Source organism: Perognathus longimembris, chromosome 8, assembly GCF_023159225.1.
Source record: "Perognathus longimembris pacificus isolate PPM17 chromosome 8, ASM2315922v1, whole genome shotgun sequence".
Lineage (NCBI taxonomy): Eukaryota > Metazoa > Chordata > Mammalia > Rodentia > Heteromyidae > Perognathus > Perognathus longimembris.
In genome coordinates this window covers 26,286,542-26,294,182 of record NC_063168.1, presented here as the reverse complement: position 1 = coordinate 26,294,182, position 7,641 = coordinate 26,286,542, and the positions used below count along the sequence as shown (strand labels likewise).

Below are 7,641 nucleotides of genomic sequence, written 5' to 3'. Positions count from 1 at the left end.
TGGGTGGTGTGATCCTGGGAAAGCTACTGGCAAGCTGGGACCTGAAAGAAGGGTAGTTATTGGGAATCTGCTGTGTTCTCATAACCCAGTCTTGCGCCCATGGTTTGGCCCACTGACTACCCTTCCCCCAGGGAATCTTCCTGCAATTCTCCAGCTCAGTCTCCAGCCCCAAATCTTAATCTAGATATGAGATTCTGCTCCTCCCCCACCCAGGTGATAGGCACCTGAATTCCTGGAAGCTTATGGGGCAAATAATAGATTCCCAGATGCACCTTATACTCAGGAGACTCTTTGAACCCTGATATTTGAACCTTCAGATACCTGTGACCCTGCCCCCCACCCTTTGAATTCTCAAGGTCCTTATGACCTTGCCCACAACCATTACTCCTTCACTCCTGCTGCCATTATACCATGCCTGCCTGGAGTCTCCTGCCTCTCCTCAGGTCACCAGGGTGTCCCTCCTCAACTCTCCACTAAAGTTGATCTGGTCTATTGAATTATTTTCTGCTCTTTCTTTATTCTAATACCCTCGTGACTCAATTTCCTAAGAGTTATTACCAAGGTATTGCAAGAATCTATGCTGAAGGAAGTCTAGAAGGTTAAGCTATAGTTAAATCATTTCTCTTGAGGGAAAGTGTTCTTTAAAAAAAACACAAGGCAAGGATATATTTCAAAGTAGTTTTCTTTCCTCTCTGCTAGAAACATAAGGATACTTTTTGTTTGTTTTTGTTTTATGACTTTTATGCTTACTGTGAGAACTTGGTTTGAGCTCCTGAAAGGTACAACTTACAATCCGAAGTGCATATTAGTGGAATAAAAAATTTCAAAAGAAATTTTAAAATATTTTGAACTAAATGGAAAATGAAAACACAACTAACACGAACTGGTAGGGTATAGCAAAAACAATGCTTGAGGGTAAATTTAGAATGGTGAATGCAGATAGTAGAAAATGAGATATATCTATAATCAATCACCTAATGCTCCTTCTTAAAAAACTAGAAAAAAGAACAAATTAAATATGAATAAACTTAATAAAAATAATAACCACAGCAGATATCAAGAAAATTGAAAACAGAAAGACAAACTGGAAAGATTAATGAAATCAAAAAATAGTTCTTTGAAATGATTACTAAACATTGATAAGACACCAGCCAGACTAAGAAAAAAGAAAGGGAGAAAAATAATTACTAATGTCAGAACTTACCAATAACAGATAATATCACTATAGATCCTATTAATATAAATGGTATAATAAAAAAATGCTATAACCAATATATATATATCTACAAATTGAATTCTAATAAGTTCTTGAAAGACAGTTTGTAAAATCTTATCCAAAAGGAGTAGATTAATACTAAAAGTCCTATATCTATTAAAGACATGGAATCAACAATTATTAACCTTTCTAAACAGAAAATACCAGTTACCAATGAGTTTCCTACCAAATTTTATCAAATATTTAAGGAAAAAAGTTATATACATTCTCTACAATCTTTCAGAAGCTAGCAGTAGAAAATACTTTCTAATTTAGTCTGTACTTCCAATATTACCTTAATACCAAAATAAGACAGTTTATAAGAAAACTATAGAAAATATCTCTCACTAACCAACATAAACATAAAATTCCTCAACAAAATATTAACAAAAATCCAACAATGTATAAAAATAATTACATACCATAACCAAGTGAGATTTACCATAGGTATGCAGGTTTGATCTAACATTTGGAAAACAAATAGAATGATCCATATGTCATAAGATCATATCAATATATGCGAAATCTTGATAAAAGTCAATACCTCTTTGTGAAAAAATTCTCAATAAACTAAAATAGGAAAGAACTCCTTCAGCTTGATAAATCTATAAGGAAAACTTACAATTGACATTGGACCTAATGGTCAGAAACTTGGACTTTTCTCACCAAGATAAGGAACAGGTAAGGATATCCCCTCCTATAAGTCCTTTTTAGCATCATATTGAACAACCTAGCTAAGGAAATAAATGGTACATGGATTGCTAAGAAATAAACTATCATTCACAGATGGCATGATTATCTATATACAAAAATACATAAATCTATATAAAATTATAGAACTCATAAATAATCATAGCAAGTTTTCAGGGTATAAGGTTAATATATAAATACTAATTGCTTTCTTATATGTCAGCAATAAACAAGGGACATTTGAAATTTACATTGACATAAAAATGAAATAGGTGTAACTGGCAAAATAGTTATAAAAATCTATATGGAGGAAGGTATACAATTGAAGAGAAATAAAAGCTAAATGAAAGACATTCCATATTTATGAATATGAAGACTCAATATCATCAAGATTTCCATACTCTCCAACTGGATCAATAGATCCATTGCAATCACAATGAAAAATCTCAGTAAGCTTCTTATGTAGGCATTGAAAAGGCTATTCTAAAATGTAAATATAAAGAAAAGGAACCAGAGTAGCCAATACAATGTTGACATCACCCAGCTTCAAAGCTTACTACTATAAAGTTCTAGTAATCTAGATAGTATGGTATTGGTGAAAAAAATATCAGCAAATAGGATAATGGAATAGAATAGAGAGCCTCGGAATTGCCCTATAATTGACTTATTTAGACTCCACCTGATCTTTGACAAAGTGAACTAAAGCAATGCATTCTTTTCAACAAATGGTTTTCATTGGAACAACAATATAGCCACATGCAAAAATAGATCTAGACACAGAGCTCAAACTCTTTACAAAAAATAAGCTCAACATGGATATTAGATCTAAGTGAAAATGCAAAACAAGAAGGTAAAATAAGCACAGGTGACCTTGGATATGTGATGATACTTTAGACACAACAGCAAAGGCACAAGCCATAAAAGAAATAAATGATAAGCTGATTTCATTAAAATAAAAATTGTCTGCTCTGAAGGCCAATATTAGGAGAATTAGAAGACAAGCTACAGACTGGGAAAAATTTATGAAAATGACACATTTGGAAAAAAAACACCCTATTTTTCAAAATATGCAAAGAACAATTAAACATAACAAAAACAAAAAGGCAACCCAGTTTTTTTTTAAAAAAGAGGCTAAATCCCAATGAAAGCCTCTCTAATAAAGCTATTCAGATGGAAATAGGATATGAATAATTCACCTGGGAAATGCACATTACAAATCGAAATGTGAAATGATGACACACCTTTAGAATGGTTAAAATCCAGAGCACTGATGACACCAAATGTAGGCAAGGATGTGGAGCAACAGAAACACTTATTCATTACTGATGGGAATGCAAAACAGTACAGCCACTTAGAAGACCATTTGGCAGGGGATTACAAAGATAAACATACACTTACCAGGCAACCCAGTGATCACACTCCTTGCTATCTTCCCAAATGAGTTAGACATGTCCACACAGAAGCCTACACACGGTTGTTTACAGCAGCTTTGCTCAGAATTGCCCAAACCTGGAAGCAACTAAGATATTCTAGCTTAGTGGAAAAATAAATAAACCATTGACATCCAAGCAATGGAATATTATACAGTGCTAAAAAGAAAGCAATATCAAATGAGAAAAAAACATGGAGGAGTTTTACATGCATATTTTGCATAGGCAAAATGATAGAGACAGGGAAAGCATCATTGATTGCCCAAGCTGCAAATAGAGAAAGGGACGAATAAGAGGAGCACAGAGCAGTTTTAGGGTGGTGAAAATACTCTTTATGATGCTATAATGGTGAATACATATTATTACATATTTCCCCAAAGCCATAGAATGCCTAATATTAAGAATAGCCTTGGGCTGGGGATATAGCCTAGTGGCAAGAGTGCCTGCCTTGGATACACGAGGCCCTAGGTTCGATTCCCCAGCACCACATATACAGAAAACGGCCAGAAGCGGCGCTGTGGCTCAAGTGGCGGAGTGCTAGCCTTGAGCGGGAAGAAGCCAGGGACAGTGCTCAGGCCCGGAGTCCAAGGCCCAGGACTGGCCAAAAAAAAAAAAAGAATAGCCTTAATGTAAACCATGGATTCTGGTCATCATTGATTGGGAGACATTGACAACGCATGACTGTAAGTGTGTATGGCTAGGGGCTGATTGGGAAGTTTCTATACCTTCTCAATTTTGTGTGAACTTAACATTGCTCTTTTTAAAAGTCTTTTTTTGTTTTAGAAGAAAAACTCAATTCGTGCCATCCGTGAATTACTTTAAGGCTTACAAAGCAGTTTTGTAGACTTAAGCCACTCTCGAGAAGTTTGTATTATCTTCACTTAGGAGAAGAGGGAAAAGGTTCAGAGAGGTTAAATGACTTACCTAAATTCACACAGCCAGCAAGTGGGGAAGGGGTTCCCAGCCTTTTGCCCTCTTCATCTTCACACTGACAAGAGAGTAAAGATAGAACAAGAGAACCATTGGGGGGAGCTAGATGAGGCACAAGGGGTCTTACAGGAATAAGGAAAAGAGGCTCCTACAAGGGCATCTGTTTGGTAGGGATGGATTTTTGTTTGTTTGTGGGGTTTTTTTGCCAGGGAGTAGTAAAAAATCTGGTTCAGCATGTGTTGGAACTAGCTTGTAGACGTTTTGAATGCCAAACTGAGGAGATCCCTGAAGGCGTTAGAGCAGAGGTGCAACCCAGGCAAATATTGGAAATCTTGTTCTATGCAAGAATGCAAGAGGGGGACTGGGGATATGGCCTAGTGGCAAGAGTGCTTGCCTCTTATACAAGAAGCCCAGGGTTCGATTCCCCAGCACCACATATATAGAAAACGACCAGAAGTGGCGCTGTGGCTCAAGTGGCAGAGTGCTAGCCTTGAGCCAAAAGGAAGCCAGGGACAGTGCTCAGGCCCTGAGTCCAAGGCCCAGGACTGGCAAAAAAAAAAAGAATGCAAGAGGGGTGGGAGGGTGTTGTATGAAAGGAGAGAAGGTTAGCACTCCCCTTGACAAGGATGGAAGAGGCCCTTGGGCCTGACAACACGCATACGGTTAAGGCATTGCCACCTACTTCGTGGCATCTAACCATCGTTTTTTTCTAACTTTTAAGATAAACCTCCAGCTCTATGTTTTTAAAATCATTTCTTTGTATACTTTCAGGCTTTGCTTGAGACCTTAATAATTTGGCAATAATGCTAAATATTTAACATTATTTAATGAAAATAAAAACTTATTGATTAAAAAAATATAAAGAGGGGTGGGAGGGAGTGGAGGGATAAGTGGCAGGGCCAGCAGTCCTGAAATGGCTCTGGTCTATATGTTTATGGGTGTGGCAGAGAAGCTGGGGGCAAGAGTAGGGACCTTGGCATTTCTAAGAAAGGCCCTGGTGAGACTTGTGTGTGTGTGTGTGTGTGTGTGTGTGTGTGTGTGTGTGTGTGTGTGTGTGTGTGTCCCTCAGAATTCTATGGCTGTGGCTCTGTGCTTGGATTGCCACATTTTTTTAGTTCTAGATTGTGAGAGAAGGTGATGAATTGGTCACTTTGGCCAGGCTGAGGTGTTGAGCGACTAGTCATCTGGGGAAAACAAGAGTATTGGTAAGTGATTTCTGGAACTCTGAAGGGAGGAGCTTAGGTGACTAACTAGCCAATTAGTCACCAATTACTTGATTATTTCCATAAGAAAAATTCTGCCTATAAATGTCCATAGTTCCCAGGCAAACTCTATAACCCCATCTATTGAATTCTAGCCTATCATTCCCGACGTTAACTCCACCCTTGGCTGTCAGCAATGATAACATTATTTCACCCTCATTCTCTAGAGTTTTGCTTCCTGCTCTTGGCCAACTCTGGTTGGGAAGATACAGAGCAAAGAACCTCTCACTTTCCCTATGTCTTATTGCTCCTTAGCCTCCCTAAGGTTCTCTAAAAACCCCATGGAAAACTACAGTGCTGAGTATGGTCCTATTCTCACCAACACTTTGTTCATGTGCTTTGCCCCTTCTCATGTTCTGCTGGAATGCTTACTCTTCTTCTGAGCCTACCTTACCTTTCCCAGGTGGATAGCCAAAATTTCTTGGATGTTGATAATCACAAGTTTATCTATCTATTTCCAGGGTGCACCCAGAATTTCCTCTTCTCTAGAAGCTCTCCCTTGGTGATGCTTCAAGCCAGGCCCTCTAAGGCCAGAAAGGTGTTGCTTCTCCATAACATGTGTTACTTGGATTGCATGTGGCATTTCTCCCACAAGCTAGAACTTGGTCTGCTTCTGCCTGCTTCTGATGGCCATTGTGTAGTTTGAGCAGGTAGGCTGAGTTAGTAGGCTACACCAGGGTCTGTAGAGGCAACAACTCTACTCTAAAGCCTTGGGGACCTCAAATAGTACCTATGTATTTCTTGCTCATTCTACATGTCCATTATGGCTTGTCATGGTGACATGACATCTTTCAACTTCACCCCTAGGAAGGTGTTTTCCAATAGAACTTTCTGGAATGTTCTGTGTCTGGATGTTCTATTTCTGTGCTGTACACTAGAGGCGTCACATAAGACTATTTAAGAAATTAAAATGTGGCTAATGTGAATAAGGACTATAATTTCAAATTTCATTCAATTCCATGAGACTAGCCACATGTCTTGTTGCTACTACATTAGACAGTGCAGATCTGCACTGCTCAACCCCCACATGTTGGGAAGAAGACAGAGTAGAGATTCTTCTCACTTGCTGTACTTCGCTCTGTGAAAAAGAAATCGTTGACCAAAACTCAACAAGCTGCACCTAACTGCAAGGCAGGCTGGGAAATGTGGAGAAGTACACCCATACTCAGCAAGAAATCATTTTGCCACAGGACTTTTCTAAATGCAGCCAAACCTTCCTGAGGCCAAGATGAGATGCAACAGCAGTGGGGGCAGATGGAGATGTCCAGCTGGAGCAGGCAGCAGGGGAAGGACTGAGACAGAGCAGAGGAACTGGAGATCAGCGATGCTAAACTCTAAAGATTAGTGATAATAGAGATGTGGACACAGGCCCAGAGGGGGCAAGGAGCCTAGTCATCACCACACAGCGAGGTTGGACCTAGAATCCCGAGGTTCTGGCTAAAGAGAAGTGAGAAGACAATATGCAGTACAATATGCCCCTGAGGGGAAAACAACCCTGGTTGGAAATATCTAGTCTTTCCTTCTGAGTCCCTGGGAAGGGAAGAGCTAAAAGCTGCCAAAGATCTGTTCTTGGAGACCTTGGAAGGGAAGAACCCCATAAGGCTTTCAGTTTTCAAATGGCCTTGGCTCTTCCTCACTCCTGAAGTGAGTCACCAATTGCTGTGGGTTGAACTGCAGGGCAAGAACCCAACATGAGGTCATTTGGGCCCACCCGACCCCAACCTGGGGTAGCAAAGTTCAGGGAGTTTCTCAGGGCCAATGAGGAAGGGAGGTTAAGTCAGAGTGGCTACCAAGATCCAGTCATCTCAAGAAAGTGAAGTTGGTAGATGGGTGCTATTGGGGTCTGAGAGATGTAAGGTCAACCTCAGAAGTGATTCAATGAGACAAAGAAACGGAGGCACACAAGACCCCCGGAAGTTCTCTGCCAAATCCTGAATAGTGCCCAACTACCTAATCCTTTCTACCTCCAACCTCAAAGGGCTCTAAACAGTGCTCAGATTATCCTGGCCATCTTCACTGTAGTGCCTGCGCTTGCTATGCTTATTTTCCCCAGATAGTCACATACCTGAGGCTG

General features: G+C 39.7%; 1 non-coding gene across 1 annotated transcript; it reads left to right on the top strand.

Annotated features, from left to right (window-relative positions):
- Positions 1-4,887: 4,887 nt before the first annotated feature.
- LOC125356963 lies at positions 4,888-5,013 on the top strand. The gene has a single exon (XR_007212000.1). It is a non-coding gene; the product is annotated as a U6atac minor spliceosomal RNA (small nuclear RNA).
- The last annotated feature ends 2,628 nt before the right edge of the window (positions 5,014-7,641 follow it).